General features: G+C 48.8%; 2 long non-coding RNA genes across 2 annotated transcripts; one reads left to right on the top strand and one right to left on the bottom strand.

Moving 5' to 3' along the window:
* The first annotated feature begins 5,310 nt into the window (after positions 1 to 5,310).
* Positions 5,311 to 24,231, top strand: LOC145539395 (uncharacterized). Its single transcript, XR_014077766.1, has 5 exons — positions 5,311 to 5,512; positions 12,069 to 12,969; positions 17,864 to 18,629; positions 19,078 to 19,177; positions 21,761 to 24,231. It is a non-coding gene; the product is annotated as an uncharacterized LOC145539395 (long non-coding RNA).
* On the bottom strand, positions 8,478 to 15,345 carry LOC145539396 (uncharacterized). The gene is made up of 2 exons (XR_014077767.1): positions 14,687 to 15,345; positions 8,478 to 8,948 (listed from the first exon to the last, which is right to left on the bottom strand). It is a non-coding gene; the product is annotated as an uncharacterized LOC145539396 (long non-coding RNA).
* Positions 24,232 to 27,538: the final 3,307 nt, after the last annotated feature.

The following is a 27,538-nucleotide window of genomic DNA, read 5'->3' as shown; positions in this document are numbered from 1 at the left end:
TTCATTCTTTCACCATTACCTATGCTGTTAAGTTTGGGTTTCTCTGTAAATGTTCCGTATCTTGTTGATGAGTTTTCATCTAGTCTTTGTTTGCTAAGTGTTTTTATTTATTTATTACCAGAAATAGGTGTTGGATTTTGTCAAATGCCTTTCCTGTATCTAGTGAGATGATTGCATTACCTCTCTTTTTCAGTCTATATTTAATCTAATGTAGTGAGTTACATTAATTGATTTTTGAATGTTAAAGCAACCTTGAATTCCTAAGAATAAACCTCCCTTAGTCATTATGTATATTAAAAATATATATATTATTGAATTTATTTGCTAAAATTTGTCAGGAATGTTTGCATCAATATATATGAGGAGTATTTGTCTGTAGAATCTCTTCCCTTGTAATATTTTTTGTCTGGTTTTGGTATCAAAATAATGTTGCCTTATAAGATGAATTAGAAAATAGCCTTCTCTCTTCAAATTTCTAGGATTAAAAATGAAGAATTGGTATTATTTATCCTTAAATGCTTGGTAAAATTCACCGGTGAAGCCATCTAATTCTGGTGTTTTATTTGTATGAAAGGTTTTAATTAAAAATTCATATTATTTATATAAGACTGTTCAAGTTATCTACTTTTTTTCTTGTGGAGGTTTGGTAGTAGTTTCTGTCTTCCAAGGAATTTTTCCATTTCATATAAGTTGAATAATTTGGTCTAGAGTTGTTCACATATTCCTTAATTATCCTTTTAATGTCTGTAGCATATATATTGATATCACCTCTCTCATCCTTAATATTGGTAATTTGTGTCTTTTTCCTAATTGATCTGGGCAGAGGTTTATCATTTTATTGATCTTCTCAAAGGACCAGCTTTGGTTCCATTAATTGTACTGTATCTTTTTTAATTGAATTATTGATATAACTCTCTTGTGTTAGTCTATATTTTATAAAAGTAAGTATACTTTATAAAAGTAAATTTCAGCTCTTTTCTTAGACTTTATGCTATCATGTCAATTGTTTTACTTCTATATGTATTATAAACCCCAGAGAACATTGCTCTCATTTTTGTTCTAAATAGGTGATTATCTTTTAAAGATATTTAAATAATAAAAAAAAGCTTTTGCACTTACTTATGTAGCCTCCATCCTCAGTCCTCCTCATTCCTTTGTATGGATGTATGTTTGTATCTGGCATCATTTTCCTTTAACTTAAAAGACCTCCTCAAATATTCCTTATAGTTCAGGCCTGTTGAAGATGAATTCTTTCAGCCTTTGAATGTCTTCAAAAGTCTTTATTTTGCCTTAATGTTGAAAATATGTTTGTTGGATAGAGAATTCTAGGTTGGCAATTATTTCAGTAAACATATTGCTCCACTGGTTTTGAGTTGTGTTGTTTCTGGTAAGAAATCTGCTGTCTTCCCTATCTTTCGTACATATTATGCCTTTTTCACCCCCTGGCTGCTTTGAAGATTTCTGTTTACTGCTGATTTTAAGCAATTTTAGTATGATTTTTTTTTTGCAGTTTTATTCAAGTTTCTTGTGCTGTGTTTACTGAGCTTCATATATGTATTTTAATAGTTTTAATCAATTTTGAAAGTATTTGGACATTATTACTTCAAATATTTTTTTCAATCCCCTTTCTCTTTTCTCTCAAGGCCTCCAATGATGTGTCTAGTTGGTCCCTTGACATTTGTTTTTACAGTTCACTGATGGTTCTGTTCATTTATTCAAGTCTTTTTTTACTCCAAGTTTTTTATTTAGAATAGTTTCTATTAGTATATATTCAAATTTTCTATCCTTTTCAGAAAGGCTTAATCTTGCAGAGTTTTTAATGTGGGAAAATGCTAAGGTTTTATTGTTGCATAAAAAAGGCATGATACAAAATTTTATATAAAGTGTGACCACGAATATGTTTAAAAAATGCTTAGAAAAATATTAGCAGATAATACATAGTTTCAAGCAATGGATTTACCTGGCTTGTGGGTTTCTGGATTCTTATTATCTTCTTCATTCTTTTCTATAATTTCCAGAATTTTGTCATAAGCAAATATTGTTTTACAAGTAATTATATAAGAAAGGCTATGAAGTATTAACAAAACTGTATTCCAGTAATCATGTATGGATGTGAGAGTTGGACCATAAAGAAGGCTGAGTGCCAAAGAATTGATGCTTTTGAATTGTGCTGGAGAAGACTCTTTAGAGTCCCCTGGACTACAAGGAGATCAAACCAGTCAATCCTAAAGGAAATCAACCCTAAATATTCATTGGAAGGACTGATGTTGAAGCTGAAACTCCAATACTTTGGTCACCTGATGTGAAGAGCTGACTCAAGGAAAAGACTAGACACTGAGAAAGATTGAGGGCAAGAGGAGAAGGGGGCAGCAGAGGATGAGATGGTTGGATGGTTGGATGCTCATCACTGACTCATTGGACATGAGTTTGAGCAAACTCCTGGAGACAGTGAAAGACAGGGAAGCCTGGAGTGCTGCAGTCCATGGGGTTGCAAAGAGTCAGATGTGACTTAGCAACTGAACAACAAATGCAAAATAGTAATGATTAAAAATAAAATGAGAATACCCAGAATTGATGAAGATGCAGTGAAAAGTGCACTCTTCTTCTCTTGCAGGGCAGATGGAGGGTTGTAGGACCTTCTTTAAGACCCTTTGACATTGATCCTCTGACACTAATTGCTGATGTTTCAAACAGACATGCTCTGTCTCACCCTGACCAAGTGTGGGCCTGTCTGTGGGCACTTCAACTTCTGTCCTGAGCAGTTTTATGAGATCAATTTATTTGCAAATTGGCTCATTGTATTTGGTGGCTGGAACTACTTAAAGAAGTTCTGGGGTTAATGTCTAGATTTTGCAAATATTCTTCTGTTGTTTCTCCTTTAAACATTTTAATTATCTTTTGCGCATCAGCATTTTCATTCTCCTGAGAAAGTGAGACTCAAACCTGCTTTTTCTTCCCTATTCACTTTGTACTGATTTTACCCCTGGCTCTGTTACTAACAGGATGTATGACCCTTGGGCAATTTCATATCATTCTTTAGGCTTCTCTTATCATAGCAGAAAATTAGCCCTAAACCAGGGGTTCTCACCTTCCAGGGTGCATCCTGGAATTGTAGGAGCCAGCTCCTAGGGTTTCTGAGGCAGCTGGTCTGGGATGGGGTCTAGCACTTTGCATTTCTGACGAGTTCCCAGATAGGTGCTCATGCTGCTACTATAGAGACCACAGTTTGCAAACCACTGTTATGGACCTTTGAGAAAACTATGAGCTGTGTAATATTATACGTCGGACAGAGAATACTTTAAAAAATATTTATTTATTTATGTATGTTTGACTGTGCTGGGTTTTCATTGCTGTGCGTGGGCTTTCTCTAGTTGCGGCGAGTGGCGGCTTCTCTCTAGTTGAGGAGCACAGGCTTCTCTTTGTGGTGACTTCTCTTGTTGCAGAGTATGGGCTCTAGAGTGGGTGGGCTTCTGTGGTTGTGGTGCATGGGCTTAGTTGCTCCGCGGCCTGTGGGATCTTCCTGAACCAAAGAGCAAACCCGTGTCCCTTGTACTGGCAGGCAGATTCTTAAGCATAAGACCATCAGGGAAGCCCAATACTAATTTTTTTTAATGAATTTTATTTTTTATTGGAATTGCTTTACAATGTTGTATTTTCTGCTGTACAGCAAAGTGAATCCGTTGTAAGTACACGTGTATCCCTTCTGCTTTGGATTTCCTTTCAGTTTGGGTCACCGCAGAGCACTGAGTGGACTTCCCTGAGCTACACAGGAGGTTCTCCTGAGTTACCTGTTTTATCATAGTACTGTATATGTGTCCAGCCCAATCTCCCAATCCATCTCACCTCTTTTGATAAGGGGATCATGGAAGGGTGATTTTTGGAAGTTGAGTTTATACAAAATTCACACATCTCTGAAAGGAAGAAGGTGGAAAGCATTTCATTTTTCAAAGTCTCAGGAATTATGTAAAAAGGAGAAGCCACATCAGCACAAGTCATCATATTCAGACTCTAGGCTGACACACCTTTGAAAGCTCCAAGTCTAATCAAAGTGAAGGTGATCACTTCTCCTCTGCTTCCTAAATGACCCCTCCATCAGCACTATTTACATGTCAAGAAATACTCAGTCTTGACACTGGGTTATTCTTCACAATTTATGTTGTCTGACCTGAAATTTAACTCTTCTTGTGATCGGCTTTTCCTGGACAAGAACACTGTATTCTTTCAAACCAGATCATTTTGAATTTTTTAAACCTGTATGACACAGGATGGCCGATAGAGAGACCATTTCTTTCATGCCTTTAATCTCCCCCTAGAGCGAAAGTGGTATTTGCTGAAATAAAAGTACACCTTGGCAGAAAGGCGATGCTAATCCTCTTAGTTTTAATGGTTTGGAAATGGTTGGAATAAGAAGGTAAACATTGTAGTTGATTAATAGGAAGGAAGTCAATTGTGCGTGCCGGCCCTGCTCTCGGCCATACTGTACAATAGTGCTTTATTTTTACAAACTCCCAAACAGGGTTCCCCTCCATTTTAATGTTCTTACTTGAAAAGTGATCTACTAGGCACCGTATGGTTCTAAGTGTTTGATTCCATTACCCCCAAAAGCAAGCAGTGCACATTTCAAATCGACGTCAAACAAATCCCACTGATAACGGGTGTCATATCAATGGCTTATCAGGTCTTTTTTTATTGAAAAGAGTCAGATATAATGAGGGGCTTCACATTTAAAAGTCTTAAATCTTTGAAAGCTCCAGGCCTAGATGGTTTCGATATAGGCTTATTAAACTTGCACCGGGAGAGGAAGCGCGAGTGAGTGGGGCTGGGGGTGAGCAGGACAGAAGGGACCAGAGAGGAGCCGAGCTGGGAGCTGTGGGGAGCGAGATTTAACCCCGCATTGGCTGTGATGGAAGATGGTGTTGCTGACAGTGGTTCTTGCCAGCATCTCCCAGAATTGACTCTGACGAAGGAGATTCAATAAGTCCATCTAGGGTCTTCGGCCTCTTGGGAATTCTCCTGCCCTTTTTGGCCAGGATCCCAGTCTTCTTTGTATGAGAATGAGCCCAGGGCTTGGGAGCTTTCCGTAATTCTCCATCCATTGATGTAGAGTGTTGGGCAAAAAAGGTATTTTACCTGCTTTACGACTTGATTGTGAGAAGCAACTCTTGCATGAAGGAGGGGCCTTTATGAAGGCTTAAAAAGTGAAAGTGCAAGTCGCTCAAGTCGTGTCCGACTCTTTGTGACCTCATGGACTCTACAGTCCACGGAATCCTCCAGGCCAGAATACTGGAGTGGGTAACCTTTCCCTTCTCCAGGGGATCTTCCCAACCCAGGGATCAAACTCAGGTCTCCCACATTGCAGGCAGATCCTTTATCAGGCTGAGCCACAAGGGAAGCCCTATGAAGACTGAGACTACCAACAGCCAGACACGAGCAGGTCACCTTTCCCTTTGTCATCTCGAACAGCCCTGCTTGTGCTCCTGCCAACTCAGCATCGGCCCCATTTTACAGCCAAGTAAGGAAGTCGAGAAGGGGGACAGAATTTGTCATGGATGGACTACATCAGTGATTGTCAAAGTGTGTCCAAGGTCAGCCATGCCGGCATCGTCTGGGAACTTGGGCCCCACCCAGACCTACTAAATCAGAACTGGGTCCAGAAATCTATGCTCAGTAAACCCTCCTGGGGAGGCTGATTCCTTCCAGTTTGCCTGCAGCCTGCTGCTCTAGGACTATAAATGATGGATTCCCCTAAGGGGCCTTAGCAATAGGAAGCAGTATTTTTTTATTTTTAATATACTATCTTTAATGATTTTTTTCAGGCTTCCCTGGTAGCTCAGTCAGTAAAGAATCCGCCTGCAATGTGGGAGATCTGGGTTCGATCCCTGGCTTGGGAAGATCCCATGGAGGAGGGAAAGGCTACCCACTCCAGTATTCTTGTCTGGAAAACCCCCTTGGACAGAGGAGCCTGGTGGGCTGTAGCCCATGGGGTCACAAAGGGTGGGGCTTGACTGAGCAACTAAGGACACGATCATTTTTCAAAGGATATTTTTGGACGTGGACCATTTTTAAAGTGTTTATTGAGTTTGTCGAAATATTGCTTCTATTTTATGTTTTGGTTTTTTGGCCACAAGGCATGCAGGATCTTTGCTCCCCAAACAGGGACTGAACCCACACCTCCTGCATTGGAAAGTGAAATCGTAACCACTGGACCACCAGGGAAGTCCCAAGAAGCAGGACTTCTTACTGAGAGTGATGGAAAAGGGGAATGTCACGCACTTTCAAATCCTTTGCCCCTTAACATCATGGCTTGGCGAGGTGTCCAGGGAACTGAAGGGGCAAGGCAAGATTCTAATGTCTTCTCCTGTTAAGTGATGGTGGGGTCAACAGTCCCATTCTTCTAGAATGCCTGTGATTCTGAGTCTAGAGGTAATTTCTGCTTCATAGGAGCAGAGAAGAGGCCTGAAAAGCTAGAGGATGCCTTTTCCCTCTTCCTTTCGGCCCACATCTTCAAGTGCCTTCCTAGTAGACAATGGCCCTCTTGTGGGCCCACTTGCTGTAAGGAGGATTCCAAGGACACCTGGAAATAACTGTCATCGAACACACTTCTATGTAATGACTTCCACAATATCTGGCCGTTGCCTGAGCAAGGTTCCAATCCTAAAAGCGAGTCAAGCTGTGGAAGGGTCCGGAGGAAGCCTGGCTCACATCAGGCACGTGGAGCTGACTCATTTCCGCTTAGCTCCTTAGCCGCCATTCCGCCAATGCGCTGAGGAGCGTGCCCACTCTCAATCCCATTGGCTCCCTAACAAGCCCATCAAGTGCTGAGCCAGCCACTCACGGGAACCCAGAAGGTCAGCGCCACACCCATCCCCAAAGAGAAGTTTGTGTTTCCTGTGCTGCTCACCGGAAGTCCTCCCCAGAGACAGAAAACCAAGAGGAATGGCTAAGAGTGGGAACTTGGTGTCCCCGTTCTGCCCCATCCCAGCTCTGACTTTGGTCAAGTTACAATCCATGCCTCCACCCCGCCCCCGTCTTTTCCCATAATTGCTGCCTATGATCTCTGCATCCCTGCCCTCACCCAGCCCTGACATGAGAGGCTGAGCTAATATATGGGAAGGATCTCCCAGAATGTGTCTGCCATCTTTACAGCAGGCCTTGGAGCAACAATAAAGAACAGAGACCCCACAATCAGCCTTGAACCTCCAACAAGGAGAGCAGAAATTCCAGCTCTGCAGAGAGTCACTGGCGGAGACAGCCCACTTCTGCGTACCAGGTGAGGGGCATGGCGATTAGACCACGCCTTCAGGTACAGTTCCAGGTAGGGTGGCCAACCTGTCCCGGTTTTCTTGTGACCTACCTGGGTTTGACACTGATAGCCCCAGGCACACCAGGACTGCTGTTCACTCTGGCCCAAAGCCACGCTCCTTCCTTTCCTTTCCATGTAACCCAAACTCTCAGAGATTCCATTCTATCGTTTGCTAAGAGGGAGGTTTTAATCATGATAATTTAACTCAACCCTCGAGTTATTCCTGCCTGGAAGCCCTAAGATCCCAGCTGTTCCAGCCTCCTGAGATTCAGGGATCCTGGCTCACCTGGACAGGCATTGAGCATGCTTCATGGGCATGGTGGCTCCATGCCTATGACCCCGGGGGGCTGGGAGCCCCTGGAGGGCAGGAACTGTATCCTGTTCAGTTCAAAGTCCTTGGTGCCTCGCTCATGGTGGAGAGTCCCCAGGAAATGTCAGTTACCATGCCAGCTACTCACCTCTTTAGCCCGGCAGGAAGACAGCACAAAGCTGTAATCTGGGAAATTCAGAGTTTCAAAAAGCCAGTGGCAACAACTGGCGCTTGATTTGTTTCATTTAATCCTCCCAGCCCCTTGGGAGGTGGCCAAAGGCGTTAAGATCTCCTCTGTTTCACCTACCAGGAGGCCCAGGCTTAGAGGGTAGAAGTGACTTGCCCAAGGTCCTGCAGCTGCAAAGTGGATTTCAACCCAGGCTGAACAAAGTGGATTACAACCCAGTTTATTCTGTCTTTGCCAAAGGTGAACTGCAACAGGGGCCCAGAGTACAATAGCCTGATGCCCTTTTCAGGGCCCCACAGACACCTGAAAAAGCCCTGCTGGTGTCTATATTTTCTCCCCAGCTCAGGTTTAATAAAAAAACCTGGTCTCTGAGAGTCACTGCCCTCCCCAGCCCTCCCTGTAGATCCAAGGAGACCCCAGGCATGAGGCAGAGGCCCCCAGTGGCTCCATCTCTGTGACTCCCACTGACTCCTGCTCATGGACAGCCAAGTAGGCTGCTCGATTTCAGAGTGTGGAGACCATTTCACTACCTAATCAATAACCCTGTTATTGACTCAGTGTTCCCAGAGGACAGGTTTATAACTTTATCGAGCACTGTATGTGGGGGCAATTATAAGGATAATGGAAAGTCATCGACAAACGGACGCTTCTGCATTGCAAATTAACATCTGCTCAAGTAAGAGAGAAGTCATGTTTTAGTTTCAGAATTTGTGAAAATGGAAATGCCTGTAAGATAAAGTGTGTGTTTTATGGCAGGTATTGAGCATCGCACCATAGTCTGGGTCTTCTTCACTGGCCCCTGTGACAGCATCCGTCACCATGTAGTACCCTCACTGGGGGTGTCCAGTGTATTGTCCATGGCTACTGCTCTCATCCTGATTTTCTGGGTCTTGAAACAACTTCCGCCCAAAGTCTTCCAGTGTCCAGGGCATGCAGTCCTGGGAATACCCCTTGTTTTGTACAGAGGGCAGGTGTGGCTGAAGCTGTTGCCTGGCCTTCCTCACATAGCCTGAAGGCCCTGGGAAGGAAGTGAGGCCAGGGGACCATAGTCCTGTCTCAGGGTTCCACTGGCCGTGTGGCTCCACACAATTTGATTCATTTCCTTGAGCCTCGCTATCACCATCTGTCAAATGGGTCTCTGACTGTCTCTGCACAAAAGATCATATTAGATAAGCTGATACATTTGGACCTTACAAGACTCATCTATCAAGCCCCTGACCTCATGTATGCAAGCATCATGGTAGCAATTGGGAATAAGGTGAAGACCCCGCCTCCCATGGGCTTATGGTCTAGAGGGAGAACAGGCAATAGGCTACAAACATGTGACTTCTGAGTGACAAATACGTGAATGAAACTAATAAGCAGGTTGCAGGGAGGTGAGGAGCGGTGGTCAAGGTGACAGGTTCTGGGGTTAGACAAGCCTTCTCCACCGAGCAGTGATGTTTGACCAGAGACAGAAGGTACAGGGGTGAGTGTGCTGAGGAAGGGGCATTTCAAACAGAAGGTCTGGCTGGGGAAAGGGCCTGCGGTGGACACGAGCTTGGCCTGTGCACAGAGCAGCAAGGAGGTCCTGTCCTTGGGGGCTGCTGGCTCTATCCCTGCCCTTCGTTACACCCTTAACAGAACAGGAAAGATGCTGGCTGAAGGCTTTAGGGCTGGGGGAAGGCTGAGTCTCCTTGGTCTGCACCCAGCTTTCTGGATGAGCCACTGTTATACCTCCTGTCCCAGAAGATGGGTTGTGCAACTGGAGTCCTGTGGCCCCAGTGACACTCATGAGTCCCATGAAACGCCTCAACAGAGGCGAGTATCAGACAGGCCCTTTCTGTGATCCCATCATGATCGATTCTTGAGAGGTCAAGGTTTCCCCGCATATCCTTGTCTGTTCTACTGAGGCCTGCAAACCCCCTGGGGCAGACTGGCTACAAGGTTGGCCTGAATTCTTCTCATCTTTCAGTGCCCACGCTTGTTGCTCTGTGACCTGGCAGTTTCTCCCACTGGAAAATAGTGCCAGTTTCCCTCCCTCCAGCATGTGGACTGGCCTCGTGACTGTTTTGGCTAGTAGTCTGTGACAGATGTGAAGGTCTATGGATTCTGAGCCTAGTTCTCAAGTGGGTAAGAGAGGGATGAAGCCAGCCCAGATCACTTGGCAGCTCAGGACTCTCAGATTCATGACCAAACACAACCCAAAACAGTGGGGCTCAGCTGAGATCTGCCACCCTCCAGCCTTAGTTCCTGAGCTATATATAAGGAATGATTGTTGTTTTCAGTCACTGTTTGGGAGGAGTTTGGTTGTTATGTAGCAGTCGCTAACTGATACACCTTGTGAAGTTAACTACTTTCATCCAACACTTAATACTGGTTTGGGGGACAGAAAACCATGGAATTTGCATAATCTTCATCATTATCATCATAGTCTTATAACCACCATATACTCAGCATCAGCTTTGTCCAGCCCTGTGCTATGGACTTAATGCATACTCTGTCATCTAATATTCCCAACCATACTTTGTTGTTATTATTTAGTCGCTAAGTTGTGTCCAACTGTTTGTGACCACATGGACTGCAGCACACCAGGCTCCTCCATCCTCCACTATCTCCTGGAGTTTGCTCAAATCTATGTCCATTGAGTCAGTGATGCTATCTAACCACCTCATCCTCTGCTGCCCCCTTCTTCCTTGTACCACACTCTGAGGTGGGCACAATTCCTCTGTATTTGATCCATGATGAAACTGCATTGGGTGCTAAGTCACTACAGTCGTGTCCAACTCTTTGTGACCCTATGGACTGTAGTCTGCCAGGCTCCTCTGTCCATGGGATGCTCCAGGCAAGAATACTGGAGTGGGTTGCCATGGTCTCCTCCAGGGGATATTCCTGACCCAGGGATTGAACCCCAGTCTCTTATGTCTCCTGCATTGGCAGGTGAATTCTTTACCTCGAGCGCCATCTGGGAAGCCCAAAACTGCATTGCAGAGATGCTAATGAATTTGCCTGGGGTCAAACAGACAAAAAGTGGAGCAATCGCACAGAAAATATATCCACAGAGCCCCATTCCACATCCCAAGCTTGCCCCAGCACTGGATCTTGGGACTCCAATCTGAGACCAGAGGGCGGTGCATGTAATGGCCTCTGTACAGTTAAAATCAGCGTCCTTCACTTTAGAAGTATGAATGAAACTTTTAATTCCTTCAAGGGGACAAACCCACCCTGCCTCCAGCCTCTGATCAGAATTGTGGCCCAAGTCACTCTCCGGAGAGCACAAACTCACTCCATCTCCCCCAAGCTGTCCTGATTCAAAACCCAGGCAGGAGTCGGAGCAGTTCCCCCTGAGTGACTCAGGAAAGGCCGTGCTTAGGTCTGGTTAACCTAATGTGCACAATAAAAATTTTTATTAAAAAGGGAAGAAGAAAGCCGTGGAGATGGCAATTGGCCATGGAAGGGCATTATTTTTTATTGGAATTAGAATCCCTTTATTTAAAAAATATATAAACCCTCAATTTTCTTTCTATCACTCTGCTTAGCAGCCCGTGGAAAGTTTCCGAGGGCAATTTCAGTATTGGCGGAGAGCAGCTCTAGACCTGCTTGCTTTTCCTAAACTATCCTTTATGAGAATGAAAGTCTCAGCTACACCAGCCTGTGCAGCACCGGGATCCCCTGAAGCAAGGACTGCCCAGGGCATCAGGCTGCATCCTCAAGCCAGAGCCCCAAATTTATCCAGTTACCTCTGCATTTTCATCAATGTGTTTGTAGGTTTTTGCCAAGACCCACTGGATTCTGTTTTAACAAATAGATTCCCAGAGGTTTAGACTGAGGAGCAAAATTCCTGTGGTTTGTAAAAAGGCAGCAAACTCAAAATAAGTGAGGCTGCTCTGCTTAATTGAATATTCTGATTACCTGAGAGTCACATTTGTATCCCTCATGAACTGTCCTTTGGTTGTGAGCTGACTGGTGGCTCAGAAGGTGAAGAATCCTCCAGCCATGTGGATGACCTGGGTTCAATCCCTGGGTTGGGAAGGTTCCTTTGGAGAAGGAAATGGAAACACATTCCAGTATTCTTGCCTGGAGAATCCCATGGACAAAGAAGACTGGTGGGCTACAGCCTATAGTGTCGCAAAGAGTCAGACACAACTGAGTGACTAACACTTTGATGACACTGATGCCCTGGCAGGTGGATTTTTCTAGGCCATGTGCCATGCGCTTTTCCTGGGTCATCTTGTTTAATCTTCACAACAGCACTTTGAGGCAAGTTCTATTATCATCTCTCTTTGCAGATGCAGAAATTGAGACTCAGCAATGCTAGGTGACTTAAATTCAACCAGTAAAGATGTATGAACACCTACACATGTCAGGCGCTGTCCTAGGCACTAGGGATACCATGGGAACGAAACAGACAAAGCAAACCTGCCCTCGATCACAGAGCTGGAAACAGTGGCTTCTGGATGTGAAGTCTGTGGGATTCCAGGACGTGAGTTTCAACCCGCTGTACTGCATCTCTGATCAATGTTAAGTCAAGATTTTTAATAAAATAAGCATGGCACACAGGGCACATGCAGAACTGGCAAGTCACATCTGGGTTTATGCCTGAACTGTTCCACATCACTTCAGTTATTTTGAACAAGATTTCAAAGGGAGTAAAAACGATAAAAACAGCATCTGACACTTGTTGAACACTAATCAAGGGCCTTTGAATTGTGGTGCTGGAGAGGACTCTTGAGAGTCCCCTGGGTGCAAGGAGGTCAAATCAGTCAATCCTACAGGAAATCAACCCTGAATCTTCATTGGAAAGACTGATGCTGAAGCTGAAGCTCTAATACTTTGGCCACCTGATGCGAAGAGCTGACTCATTGGAAAAGTCCCTGATGCTGGGAAAGCTTGAAGGCAGGAGGAGGAGGGGGTAACAAAGGATGAGATGGTTGGATGGCATCACTGAGTCAATGGACATGAATCTGAGCAAACTCCAGGATATAGTGAGGGACAGGGAAGCCTGGTGTGCTGCAGTTCATGGGGTTGCAGAGTTGGGCATGACTTAGCAACTGAACAACAACAACAAATTAAGGACCAGGTATTAATAGAAGGTGTGAGCTGCTCATGATGGATCCTCTCAGCAGTTCCTGAAGACAGAGGCTTTGAGCCATTCTTCATTTTGCAGCTGAGGAAACTGGACTTGGGAAGGTATGTGATTTGCCCAGGGATGCTCAGTCAGAAAGTATAGAAACAGGTTTGGACCAGAGCCGGGGCACACAGGCTGCTTCCTCCAGGGGGCAGCTCATGCCCTGAGTATTCCTCCAGGGATCAATGTCTTCCTCCTGCAAACCCTGGATCTTGACTCTGGAGTGCTTCATTCTGGGGTGTAATTCTCTCTCCCCATATAAGACACCTGGCTGGGGAAGGGGAGGGTGATGGGGAAGGAGGAGGGGCTGGAAGGAGGAGCGGGAGAGTTATGGGGGAGGAGAGGGGGTGGGGAGGAGGGTGATGGCTCTGCGCCTTCATCCCTCTCTACTTTGCACGATTCCCACCACCCAGCTAACACCAACTTCTCTTCCTCCCTGGCAAGTGGCACCATGTTTTGTTTTGTTTTTTTCCAAAGTCAGTGATGAAGCCGCCGTCTTCACTGCTGGCTGTCCAGCTGCCTTGTTCTGTTCTGCTCACTGAACTGCCTGATGGGGCTGGGATCGGGGACCGAGAAAAGAGACCTTGCAAAAGGCACTTGATCGGCGTTGCTGGGTGTACAGAGCAAAGCGGGGAGGCAGGGAGTGGACAGAAAGGAGGCTGAGAGGAGGCAGGGCTGGCCTGGGGCTTGCCCTGGGCCTCGGTGGGTGATCTATGCGCAGGTTCCAGGAGGTTTGGAAGCAGAGGAGGGAAGTGACCTGAGCTGATTCCAGGTTCAAAGACAAGGCTGATAAGCCTCACCCTTAAAGGGGCTTCTTTGAGGAAGGAGAAAGTAAAGGGAGAAGAGTCGTTTTGTCTTTGTGGCTGGAGAGATTTACAGTATAGTCATACCATCGGCTCACCTGAGACAGCAGAGCTGCTGGGGGCAACCTGACCTTGGCTGGTCCTTTAGACCCTATGATCCCCAGTACATGGGGAACAGCGTGGGGACCCCGGGAAGCCGCCTTGTAAACAGGCCCAGGGCATGTCCCGCTCTCTGCCCTACAACAATCCCCCTCTGTTGTGTGGGCTCGGGACCTGCATTCTCACAGAGGTGAGCGGGAGTTAGGTTTCCCAGGCTCACTGGAGCGCCATTATCCGGGGGGTAGTGGGCGTGGCTTCCCGGCCTCACCTGCGCAGGTGTTTGCCCCGCACTTGACACTCCCCAGCCGGCGATGTCTCGGGTGTCTGGGCTGCACCCTTCCAGGCCTGGACACTTGGGGGGAAGCCGAGTTCCCAGGCCCGCTGGGCATCCGTGGACTCTGCTATTCGTGTCTGCCTGGCCACACCCCACACCGCCAGCACCTCCATCTGGGCAACTTCACTTCCTGTGGGTGTGGCCCCGGCCATCTCAGAGGCCAGTCCACTCTCAACAAAGAGGTGGGCCTGCGGGCCAACCAGGACTGTCCCCTGGGAATTGAGTGGGCGGAGGTCACCCCGAGGAGGATGTGGGTGGAGCTGAGCTCTCACATCCTGGCAAAGGTCCAAAGGGACCCCCAGGAGTCCCAGCCGCCCTGCCCCCATATTCACCTTGTTGCTGCTGCTGCTACTAAGTCGCTTCAATCGTGTCCGACTCTGTGCAACCCCATAGAGGGCAGCCCACCAGGCTCCTCTATCCCTGGGATTCTCCAGGCAAGAATACTGGAGTGGGTTGCCATTGCCTTCTCCAACATTCACCTTAGGGCTACTACTTAGCGCCTTAGGGTTGCTGTTTGTCTCAAACTGCCAACAAGAATCCTACCTGAAACAGACCATCTGGGGCAATGATCTTCACCACGGTGTCTCTTCTACATCCTCGCGGGGCCAGCGAGGGCTTGTGGAGGCTGGGCCTTTAGACTGGGCTCCTAGGGACGAAGGGACTTGGGATGGGCAATTGGACCCTGTTGTTATGCAGAAACAGGGTGGGGGCGTATTGTGACTGCCGGCCCCCTAGTCAACCTCTCTGATCTCCAGCTAGGAGGAGTTCAGGGGGGCCCTTGAGAGCCAGGAGCCCACACTTGGCCTGTATCTTTGGACACCGAGGCCACAGTGTGGTAGGGGCCGGGGAGATGGATGCACTAGGAAATTGGAAAGGCACACCCTTCGTCTGTCATGGACTGGAAAAGAGCAGCTCTCCACTGATCCTAGCAGAAACTTGACATTTTGGGGATTCTGGGAGGAGCTGGGAGAAGCAGATGGAGATGGGAGTAGGGGCCTAAGGACAATGATCTGGGGTCCCGGGAAGGTCTCTCCTGCTCAAGTGTCAGCTCCCAAAGCAAAGGGACCCCCTTGTCCTCCTCTCCCACTTGGCTTCAGGGACTGCCAGCGCTAGGGGAGCCCAGAAAGCCCCCAACAAAACCTTCCTAGGAGAGCAGGGGAGGGGTCCCAATCCCACAGTCCAGCGCGGCAGCCTGTGGCCTCAACTTCCTTAGGCATGTGCTCACCACTTGCATCACAAAGGAAGGAACAAGCTACAAAAACAAAACCAGAGAAAACACTGTAATCTTCACACCAAGTGTGTGTCCCTCAGAGATGCTACTAAAGGGAGACAGGACTGTAGAGGCTGCGGATCAACAGGTAGAAAAGAGAGCTCTCCAAGGAAAGGGAGGCTGGGCCGTGAGCTGAGTCACCTGTGTGTGAGCAGAGGCCGTAGTTGCATCCACAGGCGGGGACCTGAGGTCACAGTCCTGCTGGCCAGGCCCTCGCTGCCTCCTCCTTGATGGGGTGTTGTGATCTGAGCCTCCGGAATCAGCCTCCACCCTCCCCGGGGCACCAGGGGCGCCTGGAGCCGATGGGCCCACCTGCCAGTGCACTTGCAGGGGATAGAAAAGCAGATTCAGCTTCAGGGTTAAGTCCCCCTGATAGGGACTCCCACACACCACTGCCTCAAGCCCACCCAGGCTGCTTGTGGGTGCAGCTCATCACAGAGGTATTTTATATGTATTTCTGTATTTTTAAGCACCAGTATCAAACATTTTGGGCTTCCCAGGTGACCAAGTGGTAAAGCAAAGGTAAAGTGTTGGTTGCTCAGTCGTGTCCGATTCTTTGTGACCCCCATGGACTGTAGCCCACCAGGTTTCTCTGTCCACGGGATTCTCCAGGCAAGAAAACTGGAGTCGGTTGCCATTTCCTTCTCCCAGGGAATCTTCCCGATGCAGGGATCGAATCTGGGTCTCCTGCATTGCAGGCAGGTTCTTTACCATCTGAGCCACAACAGTGGTAAAGAATCCATCTGCCAATGCAGGAGATGCAAGTTGGATCCTTGGGTTGGGAAGATCCCCTGGAGAAGAAAATGGAACAAAAAGTTGGACACAACCTAGTGACTAAACTGCAGCAAATCAGATATGTTAGTAATCAAGCCTTGTCGCACAGTGAATAATGTGCTTTTGTTTTAGTGGGACAAGCAGTCCTGGAAAGTGAAACCTTACCTTTGCCCTACAGGCTCTTGCCGTAAGGACAGCGTAAGACACAGCCTGGTCGCATTTGTACACCTGTTCATGGACTACACTTTTTCTGCTCATAAAATACAATGTCTTATGACACCTCAAGTGCGCATGTCAGACGCTGATAGAATGCCAATCCCAACACCCTTCCTGAAGATAGAGTCCCTTCTGTCCTCATGTAGAAGCTGAGGTGCAGACATGGTATTAGAACTTCCCCAGTGCTATCTGGGATTTATACCTGGGTTTGTCCTAACCAGTTTGTGCTCCGGGGATTTCACTCCCCATCCCATGGGGTGGGAGGACATCAGCAAACAGAAACCCTGCCCCACGACACCACTCTTGCCTTTGGTGGATCAATCAAGGTCTTGCCTTGACAAGTGATGTTTCCAAGGGTTTTCAGGGCAAAGACCCTCAGAGACCCTGGAGGCAGGAACAAAGGGTCGGAAAAGAAGACAGCCATTGCTTCCAACTCCTGCAGCCTCACAAGGTGCTAGAGGCCCAGAATAGACCACGGCCCCACCGAAGAGGAAATGCAGTGATTCTTCCAATTGTGCGGTGAAAGAGGCTCTGGGGTCCGGGTGGCCCTGGGGGCGTCACAGGCTGTAGGTGGCATTGCAGCCAGTCAGGCACATACAGCTCCCACTGGGTTCCTGCCCAGGGCACGGGCCAGGAGATGGACAGTCTTTCGTTCACCTTCCCATCCGGGAGAGCAGCACCCAGGGAGAGCTCACATTCTGCTGCCCAAGCTGGTTTCCCGGTTTCCCATGTGACCCTGTCTTAGGTCTTCAGCAGAGCCCAGGCCACAGCCTGGAAAGCGGGTCTTACTGTCTCCCGTCTCACAGATCAGAGGCTGACTGAGGCCCAGGCTTGCGAACTGACTCGCCCAGGGCCACGCTGCTGGAATTGGGCCTTTGGTTTGCCTCTAAGTTGGTGTTACATCCATGAGACCATGGTGCAGCCTCCTGAGCCTTGGTTTGGCTACAAGGCTCACCCAGGGGGCTCGGAGTCTGACTTCCTTCAGGTCCAGACTTGTTTTCTGAGCTGAACCCGGGCTGCTGCTCAAGACTGAGCCTCACTTGACTTCCTTGGATGCTCTTCCACCTGTAATGGGGTAGCTGAGGCCCGGACTTGGCCTCAGCAGTGTCTGAAGGTGGAAATCTGTTGGGGAGATGGGGTGGATGGAGAGGGGAGGGGTGGAGGGGACATGGCTCTGAGCAAGACAAGTTCCTGTGCTTTCTTTTTCAAAAAAGTATTTATTTATCTTTTTTTTTTTTGGTTACCCTGGGTCTTCATTGCTGAGGGCTGGCTTTCTCTAGCAGAGAGACAGCAGAGAGCAGGGGCTACTTCCTAGCTGTGGTGGCTTCTCTTCTCTTGTTGTGGAGTGCAGTCTCTAGGGTACATGGGCTTCAGTAGTTACAGTGCACAGGCTTGGATGCTCCCCAGCATGGGGGATCCTCCAGGACCAGGGGTTGAACCCACATCCCCTGTGTTGGCAGGTGGATTCCTATCCCCTGTACCACCAGGGAACATTAAAAAAAATGAAAATCATGGCATCCAATCCCATCGCTTCATGGCAAATAGGCAGGGAACCCATGGAAACCGTGACAGACTTTATTTTCTTGGGCTCCAAAATCACTGCGGACAGTGACTACAACCATGAAATTAAAAGATGCTTGCTCCTTGGAAGAAAAGCAATGACGAATCTAGACAGTGGATTAAAAAGCAGAGATATCACTTTGCCAACAAAGGTCCGTGCAGCCAAAGCTGTGGTTTTTCCGGTAGTCATGTTTGGATGTGAGAGTTGGACAATAAAAATGGCTGAGTGCCAAAGAATTGATGCTTTTGAACTGTGCTGTTGGAGAAGACTCTTGAGACTCCCTTGGACAGTAGGGATATCAAACCAGTCAATCCTAAGGAAAATCAACCCTGAATATTCACTGGAAGGACTCATGCTGAAGCTGAAGCTCCAATTCTTTGGCTATCTGATGCAAAGGTCTGACTCATTGGAAAAGACCCTGATGCTGGGAAAGATTGAAGGCGGGAGTAGAAGGGGATGACACAGGACAAGATGGTTGGATGGCGTCACCGACTCAATGGACATGAGTCTGAGCAAAGTCCAGGAAATAGTGAAGGACAGGGAAGCCTGGCATGCTGCAGACCATGGGGACACAGAGTCAGACACTACTTTGCACCTCAACAACAACAACCACCAGGAAAGTCCCTGCTGTGCTTTCTTTAATGGAGCCAAACCTGAATTTACAGGTCAGAACAAATGGCTGCTACTCAAATGCAGCCTTGGATTCTAGGCCCAGCCTGGGCTCCCCTGATGGAGCCATGGGGGCAGGGTGAAGAGGCGTGTGTGTGGCCGGGGATATGGCAGGAGTCTGAGCTATAGGTTGGAGGAGACCCCCTCCTTCCCAGGGCAGGACGGGGAGCCGTGAGCTTGCCTGCTGCCTGCACCCCAGCCCCCTTCCCATGGGGGCTGCTCTGGAGCCCACTTCCTGAGAGGTGGCTCTGTGGGGGCCTGGTCTGGTCTGGGGGAAAGTGCTGTTGCTGGGACCACATGCCCCATCGGTCCACTCAGCCAGGACCTCCTGGGAGGTGTGGGTGGGAGTGCAGACCTGGCTCGGGTCCTCACCACAATTCTTGCATCTGCCCTTGGGTTCACCCATTCACTTTATGGTGTTTACTGAGCAACTACTATATGCAGATACTGAGGACGGAGCTGTGAATAAATCCAACAAAATTCCATCCTCTTGGCCTCCAGGACCAGTGAAAACAGCCAAAGAAATGCTTAATTACAAATGGAGGTAAGAATTATAATGGAAGGAAATCATCCAACTGTAGAGATTAGTAACTTGGTTGGGGGTGGGGGTAGCTTCTTCGGCTTTTGACCAGAGAGGGCAGACCCAGAAAGGATGGACATTTGATCCAGGGTGAGGACAAGTCAACCACACCAAGTGTAGAGGTGTTGGAGGAGAGAGGGACAGAGGCTTGGGTAGAGGGAAGAGCATATAAGAAGGCCCTGAGGTGGGAAGTATCCAGGGATCTGGGGGGATGGAGAGAGGGCCTGCAGGGCTAATGCGAGCCAGGAGAGCTGAGATAAGGTCCCCAAAGGGTCCATCTTGGCCACGGGGTGGTGCCAAGTCTCTGATTCCGCATTAACAGAGGGCCCAAAGCCCAGGCATACCAAGAATATGTCTCCAAGCCTGCTCCCTCTATTGCAGAGGATGGCAGAAGGCAAAAAATCAAAAGTCCAGCTAAAACCCTGACACTCACCCATGAGCTCCAATTGGATTAATTAGAGCAGGGATAGATGTAGTAATCAGATGACCACCCCACCCCACCCCCCACCAAGACTGGAGGAAGGAAACTCTAGGGGGGGATGGGCTGGGCTGCAAGGGGCAAGACAGAGCCCAGGTCACAGGTAAGAAGTCAGCATCCCCAGTAAGCAGTGGGAGTGGCAGGGGTGGAGAAAGGGGAGAGGGGTCTGCAGGAGTCTTTCCACCTTCCTTCCAGGCCCCCAGGCCCCAATTTCCCTGGGCAACCCCTGGAACAAGAGGCCTCCGTGCAGACAATGGGTCCTTTATGTGGACGTCTGCCCCAAGCTGCGCACAATTGCTGATTCATGAACTAGGCAAGGGCCCCAATGTCCAGGTTGTGTTCCACTCAAGACGAAAGACGTGCTGATAGAAGAAATTTAGAGCAGCAGACAGATTCGATGGGGAAGGACTACCCCCTGGTGTCCTACAGGGGTACTGCACATGGCCAGGCCTGGACCCTTCAGGTGATCTGGGGTGACCTGGAGCTTAAAATCACACAGATGGGGAAACTGAGACCCAGGAGCTCCCAGTGACTCCGCTCAGATCATTTTCTTGAAGTGGAATTTGGGGCAGGGGGAAGTGAAGCGGAAATTATTTCCCCTGCTGTGTTAAACACCGAGTCTAGGAAATAAAAGAGCATCAGAGCTGAGGGCAGGGACGTGTAGGAGTCAGTGTTTGCCCGTTTCCTTCTAGAGCCTGTGGGACACATCTCTTCCCAATTCCCTGTTCAGTCACGTTATTTCGTGTAGCTTGAATTCGGGAGCTGTTAAAGTACTTGTTGTCAGTCACTAAGTTGTGTCCGACTCTTTGCAACTCCATGGCCTGTAGCCTGCCAGGCTCCTCTGTCCATGGGATTTTGCAGGCAAGAATACTGGAGTGGGTTGCCATTTCCTTCTCCAGCGATTTTTCCAACCCAGGATTCAAATCCCGTGTCTCCTGAATTGGCAGGCAGATTCTTCACCACTGAGCCATCAGTATTTACACCATGGAGGTCAACGCATGCAACCAGGACCTCCTCCCACCCACCCCCACCCCATCCCTGGGGATGTGGGGAGACAAAAGATGAACAAGAGAAATATGATGTCTCATGATGTGGAAAATGATGACAATAAAGCAAGGTGAAAAGGGAGTGATGTTGATTGCCTTTGAGCCGGTGGAGGGGTTGGGATGAGGAGAGGCCAGGCTGAGGAGGAGGTATCTGAACAGTAACTGAGTGACGTATAGAAGTAAGCCATGAAGGGGAGATGCCCTGGGTGGAGAATTGTCCCAACCAGAGGCAACAGCAAGGGCAAAGGCCTCAAGATGGCATGGGCTAGAGGCTCAATGTACAGAAGGCAACGTGTCCCTAGTGCTGGAATTGGGGACCGTAGAGGAAGATGAGGTCATGAAAGTGATGGAGGGGCATTTCAGTCTCAAAGTGCAGGAGCCTCAGGGCCTTTTGCAGAGGGAAGTGACATGATCCCTTCTGGCACATAAAAGGATCCTTCTGAGTTCTTTGTGGAGAAAAGACTTGGTGGGGGTGGCAGTGAGGTGGGGTGCTTCAGGTTGGGAGAGGCCACCTACAGGGTGACCAGTCAGGATGTGGCTGGAATGGGGGACACAGGTGGTCTTCATGCATATGTGACATTTTATTTCTTAAGTTGGGTGATAGGTTGGTAATAATGTATTGCACTGTTTTTAAAACTTTCAGTATCTTAAATAATATATATTTTTTTTAGGAAAAGGAGGAAGGGAAAAAATGGGGAAAAAAATAGAAAAAGAAAAGTAAAGGGATCACGGTTAGAGCCAGCTTCTCCGAGTGTTGAATTGTTCAAACCCAGAGCAATAGAATATTCTCTGGAGTGAACAGATGCGTCCCCATGTCCACACCTCTGGGAAAACGCCCCAGAAGCGTGGGCATTTGGGCAAATCCACTCTGACAGTGAATGTCACTTGCCGGCGACACACAGCAGCCGTCGACCAGTCCCGATGGGGTGATGAGGAGTAAGTAGCCATCATTGCCGGGCTGTTTGATCGATCTGAGTTCTGGAAGCAGAACAATGACTCTCTTTCTCTCTTTTTTTCCCACAGTCATCTGGCAAAGTCCACCCAGGGAAGCTCATGGCTGCTGAAACTCTAACAGGCAGGGCAAGATCATTTCTTGGAGTCTCATTTGGCCACAGGTTGCTATTTCCCTTCATCCACATCACTTACTCTTTACCGAGTGAGAAAGGATTTTAATGTCAAAGACTGACACCTGGATTCTATCAATTCCCCCCCCCCCCCCGTTTATTGCTGCGCCACCACATCCAATCGGCTTGTGCACACGGCTGAGGACGGCAGAGTGCAATCACAGCCCTTCTCCTCGCCAATGCTGCCCTGCAATTGTTTGCATCCTGCGAACTCAGTTGCTGGATGTGTTTCCAGGGGTGTCCTTCAGCAGGCGGCGAGAGCCATGAAATCAGTCACACAAATGACCCACCACATATAAAAAAGCCGCCAATATATCAACAGGCCTTAAAAGCAAGCAACAGTTGAAATAACTACTCAATCAGTAGCAGCAGACGCATCAGGCAGCCCAGCAAAGAGATGCCGAGAAGGCAAGTTCCGGGCGTTTTACTTCTGATTTACACTCCACTTAATTTTCTATTCAGGGTATGAAACATTCCAAAGAGCAGAAGCTAAAAAAAATGGGAAAAGATTGCCATAACAAGATGAAAGGCAGGGTGCCAGGCCATCAGGAGGGGATATTTATGCTCCTAAAGAGATCATTCTCGTGACATCTAATCCATGTGTCTTCCGTGGGGCATGGAGGGCGGGAGGCTGGGGGTGATGGGAGAAGTGGCCACTTTGCTGTCTCTGACATCGATGCCAATTGGTCCTGCTCTGGTTATCGGCTCCTCTTCTTTATACTGGGCTCAGCATGGGGAGGCCCCTCCGCGTGATGTCACAGAAGCAGCCAATCGATAGCAATCCTGGACTTGGCATCTGAAGTCCTAGCTGTGTCATGCATTTGCTGTGTGACATTGAGCAAGTCGTTGGCCCTCTCTGAGCCTCAGTTTCCCCATCTGTGCAATGGAGTCAGTGATCCCCATGTCACGATGAGCTAGGGCTGTGGATATGAACATGCTCTGAGGGCTGAGAAGGTTCCCCAGGGAGTAGTGTGGTGACCCACAGGGCTATATGCTGTACCCCCTTTGCTGAGCCCTTTCTTCTTGCAGACCCCTCTGACCTCAGGAAGCTGTGAGGGAGACCAGGAGGCAGGGTGACACAGTGATGAGAGGGAACAGAGAGGGGGGACAGGTCCAGACGATCAGGAGAAGGGGGTGCCCCTGGGTCCAGGGAGAAGCCAATGCTCTATCCCGCCAACTGGACTCCAGGGTCTTTGGGATGGACTGGATCATGTCTCCCCTAAAAGAGATGTTTGGGTCCTGACTCCTAGGTGAAAGTGACCTTATTTGGAAGTAAGGTGTTTGCAGATATAATCAACTTAGGGTGATGGCATCCTGGAATGGGGGCCCCTAGATCCAGTGGCTGGTGTGCCTATAAGAGAAAGGGGAGACATGGACATACCTAGAGGGAAGATGGCTGCAGAGATTGTATGATGCCTTTGCAAGCAAGGACTTGCCAGAAGCTGGGAGAGAATCAGTGAGGAATCCCCCTCAGAGTCCCCAGAGGGTGCATCGCCCTTTGTGACACTTTGATTTTGGCCTTTCAGCCTTTGGAACCATGAAAAAATACACTTCTACTGTTTCAAACCGTTGAGTTTGGTGTGGCAGCCCTGACAATCAAATATACTGCCTGAGTAGAAAGCTCTGGGCCTCAGGGCTTGTACTGCGGGGTCCCCTGGCTGAGCGGCACTTTGAGGAAAGAGGAGGTGCCTCCTTGTGCCACAAGGAATCACCTAGACCTGGGCAGGGCCTGGTCACCAACGGGACATCATGTCCACTTCCGTGGGGCTGTGGGGATGTGCCACAGCCATCCACAACCGCCAGGATGAGGGCAGTCCTTTTGAGAACAAGCCATTGCAGGTTCTCTCGGGACTGGCCAGGGGGGTCTGGCATCAGGGGCTGCCTGGCTGAGCCCCCCTCCCTCGACAGGTGTCCTCCAGGATGACAGATGCTCTCACGTGGGCCAGCCTCTGTGGTGGGGTAGAGGAGACCCCTGAGTCAGGATCAGGCCCGCTGTGAGGTGGGCATGGGGACTCACAGTGACCAGTTTTTGCACATTAAAGGAAATGTGGCTGTGTTTTGTAGCCCAGCCTGCCTGGACCTCGGCATTTGGATTTGGTGATGCAAGGGCAGGCGTAGGCATTATCGTTCTGAACCCCTGAACATCTACTGCTCAGGACCTGCTCTCCCAGGTGTTAGGTGTTAGCTTCTTTGGTCCTGAGGACCACAGTGTGCGTGCAGCCAACAAGTAAACCTCAGGCCCCAGTCCCTGGCTTTGTCGAGCTGTTGTGTCCTTGCACACACATGTATGTTACATACAGATGACAAGTGACGTCGGGGTCATTATGAAATGTGGCTTCCCAGATCATTAAATGTATTTATTTTCTGACAGTTGCATCCATTCTTTGTGGAATTATTATCTTCCTGTAACATTATTTTTCCCTTGTAGCTCAGTTGGTAAAGAATCTGCCTGCAGTGCAGGAGACCCAAGTTGGATTCCTGGGTTGGGAAGATGCCCTGGAGAAGGAAATGGCAACCCACTCCAGCATTCTTGCCTGGAGAATCCCATGGGCAGTGGAGCCTGGAGAGCTACAGTCCATGGGGTTGCAAGAGTCGGACATGACTTAGTGACTAAAAAGATAATATTATTTTTCCTTTTGAGAAAAATATATTCAACTCTCTGAGTGAAAACAAAGAACAAGGAAAGAAGGGAAATGGAGAAGAAAACAGGAATAAGAGTGAAAAGAGCGGAGTTTGGAGTCAGATGGAATCCAATCACAGCTTAGCAGATTGCTTCGTGGCTGTGTGAGCTTGGGCAGGTCACTTCCTCTCTCTGATGACCATGTACACTTCATAGGGTTCTGGGGAAGATGAAATGAAATAATGGATATGGAAGGGGTGGGTTCAGCAGGCACTCTAATATTTGTTCCCATGTGTCTTTCGGGAGGTTCTCCACCAAGTGCATCAAAAGCAGAACTTGGTGAGATGAACAGAATGTGCCAGGCAGTGGAGTCTGCTTAGATGCAGGCTGTGCTGTCGTGGCCGAGTTGGAAGCCTCAAAGGTGAGGCTAAAAGTTAATCGGAGAGGGGCTCCAAGTAGAGGGATTGCTCAGGAGGTGTGAGGAATCGACTTGTTGAGTCGAGAAGGTGACGAAGTGTCCCAAGCGAAGGGGGCGTGGGGAGGCGGGGCGGCTGCAGTTAGGCCAGAATGTGGTAAGGCACATGGCCTCGAAGTAAAGGTGGCAGGGCTGAATGGTGGGAAGGCATTTCTCTGTCTTTGTGTTTCGGTTCTTTCCAAGGGATGCTTGGAAATAGCACACACACTTCCTCTCCCCGGGAGACAGGAAGGTCAAAGGGACCCCTGCAGCCCCTCTGAGCCCTCACCTCACACTTGCCACCTCCTGTTAGGTGAGAATCTGTGACATTTCCTGGTGGGCAAGTGACCGCGCTTCCTAGGTGTCCTCGTGGACTTCCTCCATTCAAGAAGGGCTCCTGTGAAGGAAGCACGTCCTCACCGAGTGCCTCAAGCTGCCTAGGTCCTTCTGCAGGTGCAGATGCTTCCCGGGCTGCTCTGGCCAAAGCCCAGAATTGTGCTTTCTTGTCTCCCAGGCGATGGCAGAGGACCGCACTTTGAGGAGCGAGGTTTTAAAGCAATGGGTTTACAACCTCAGTGCAATAGGACAATCACCCGGGGAACCTTGAAAACATATTGGATTCCTGGCCCCACTCAGACAAATTAAATTATAGTCTTTTAGGGGCAGAGGCTGGGAATGGGTATTTTTTTATCATTCCCCAGGAGGTTCTCATGTGCAACCAAAGTTGAGAACTACTGTTCTAGAAGCAGGCCTGGCTCTCTGTTTCCACCTGTGGCTATCTGGGGGGTGGGCTGATTGAACTTGGTGCCAGAATTCTGCTCCACGGACACGATCCCCTTTCCTCCTCCTCCTCCTCCTCCTCACCCTCCTCCTTTCCTGGTCTCCTTTGCACACCTGAGAAACTGCTGCTAAGTCGCTGCAGTCGAGTCCGACTCTGTGCGACCCCATAGATGGCAGCCCACCAGGCTCCACCATCCCTGGGATTCTCCAGGCAAGAACACTGGAGTGGGTTGCCATTTCCTTCTTCAATGCATGAAAGTGAAAAGTGAAAGTGAAGTCACTCAGTCGTGTCCGACTCTTAGCGACCCCATGGACTGCAGCCCACCAGGCTCCTCCGTCCGTGGGATTTTCCAGGCAAGAGGACTGGAGTGGGAAACTAGGTCCTGCAAAATGAGTTGCCCTCAAACCTGAGTTTTTCTTTCCAAGAGAGCTTTTTACCAGGCAGTCCATCCTAAAGGAAATCAGCCCTGAATATTCGTTGCAAGGACTGATGCTGAAGCTGAAACTCCAATACTTTGGCCACCTGATGCGAAGAACTGACTCAATGGAAAAGACCCTGATGCCGGGAAAGATTGAGGGCAGGAGGAGAAGGGGACGACAGAGGATGAGATGGTTGGATGGCATCACCGACTCTATGGACATGAGTTTGAGTAGGCTCCAGGAGTTGGTGATGGACAGGGAGGCCTGGGGTGCTACAGTCCATGGGGTCGCAGAGTCGGACACAACTGAGTGACTGAACTGAACTGAACTTGCATTGGCAGTTCTGGGTATCAGGTATTTTCCCAGTGACCCTTACAGCAGCGCTTTCTTTCCCACCTGGCTATTTTTACTTGTTGAGGGGGCTTCATCACTCAGAACCCTGCAGGGTGGAGGGGGTACAAACATCCCAGTCCCGAAAGACCAGCACCCCAGGTCTGTGTGTGCTCTGAATCCCTAAGTTACCCAGAGTGGGGGGCAGAGCCTCTCCCTCTGCTGCAGGCAGGGGTGTGGTAGGATATGGAGAAAGAGTGGCCCCCTCACCCCTAAACCTCCTCAGTGCTCCCACCTGTCCCCCAACCTAGCAGCCTCCCCCAGGCTCTTAACAAGAGGCCAGTCACCAGCCCAGCTCTCACCCACTCTGCCGCAGCCATTGTGCAGTCAGTGGGCAGCTGGATACTTCCCTCTGGAAGAGACAGCAGGCTGGCGTGAAGGACCCTGGCATCAGTCCAAGTCCCCACAGCCCTTTTCTTTCTTTCTTAATTTCTTGGCCATGCTGTGCATCATGTGATATCTTTGTTCCCTCACCAGGGATCGAGCCTGCATCCTCTGCATTGGAAGTGCAGAGTCTTCACCGCTGGACTGCCAGGGAAGTTCCCCACAGGCTTTTGAGTATGGGCTGAACAAGAGTCATCAGATCGCTGGGGTCACAGATCATGTTTCCTAAGTGTTGAGGGAGAATTCCTCGCCTCTGGAGTGTGGGCTGGACCTATGGCTCAATTATGACAATAGAGTATGGAAAGGGGACAGGAGGGACCGCTCAGCAGAGGAGCCTGGCAGGCCCCTCCCTGACCAAGTGATCAAGGTCAACATCACTCACAACATCACCCTGATACCACGGACAGCTCGTGCAAAGAGAATGCACCTCACCTTTCTGTATTCTTCTCTCCAATCTGTAGCCACACTCTAGTCATGAGAAAATACCAGATAAAACCCAATTTAGGGGCATTTTACAAACGCTTCATCAGTACCCTTGAAAACTGTCTAAGGAAACTAATTATCTAAGGAAACTAAGGAAAAATGGGAAGCTGTAACCAGATTGACCTTCAAATCCTAGATTGGATCCT

The sequence above is a fragment of the Giraffa tippelskirchi genome, chromosome 2 (assembly GCF_054371585.1).
Source record: "Giraffa tippelskirchi isolate mGirTip1 chromosome 2, T2T-mGirTip1v1.2.pri, whole genome shotgun sequence".
In the NCBI taxonomy this organism is placed as follows: domain Eukaryota; kingdom Metazoa; phylum Chordata; class Mammalia; order Artiodactyla; family Giraffidae; genus Giraffa; species Giraffa tippelskirchi.
Note: the sequence above shows the minus strand (reverse complement) of the source record. Positions and strands in the feature narration are given on the sequence as shown.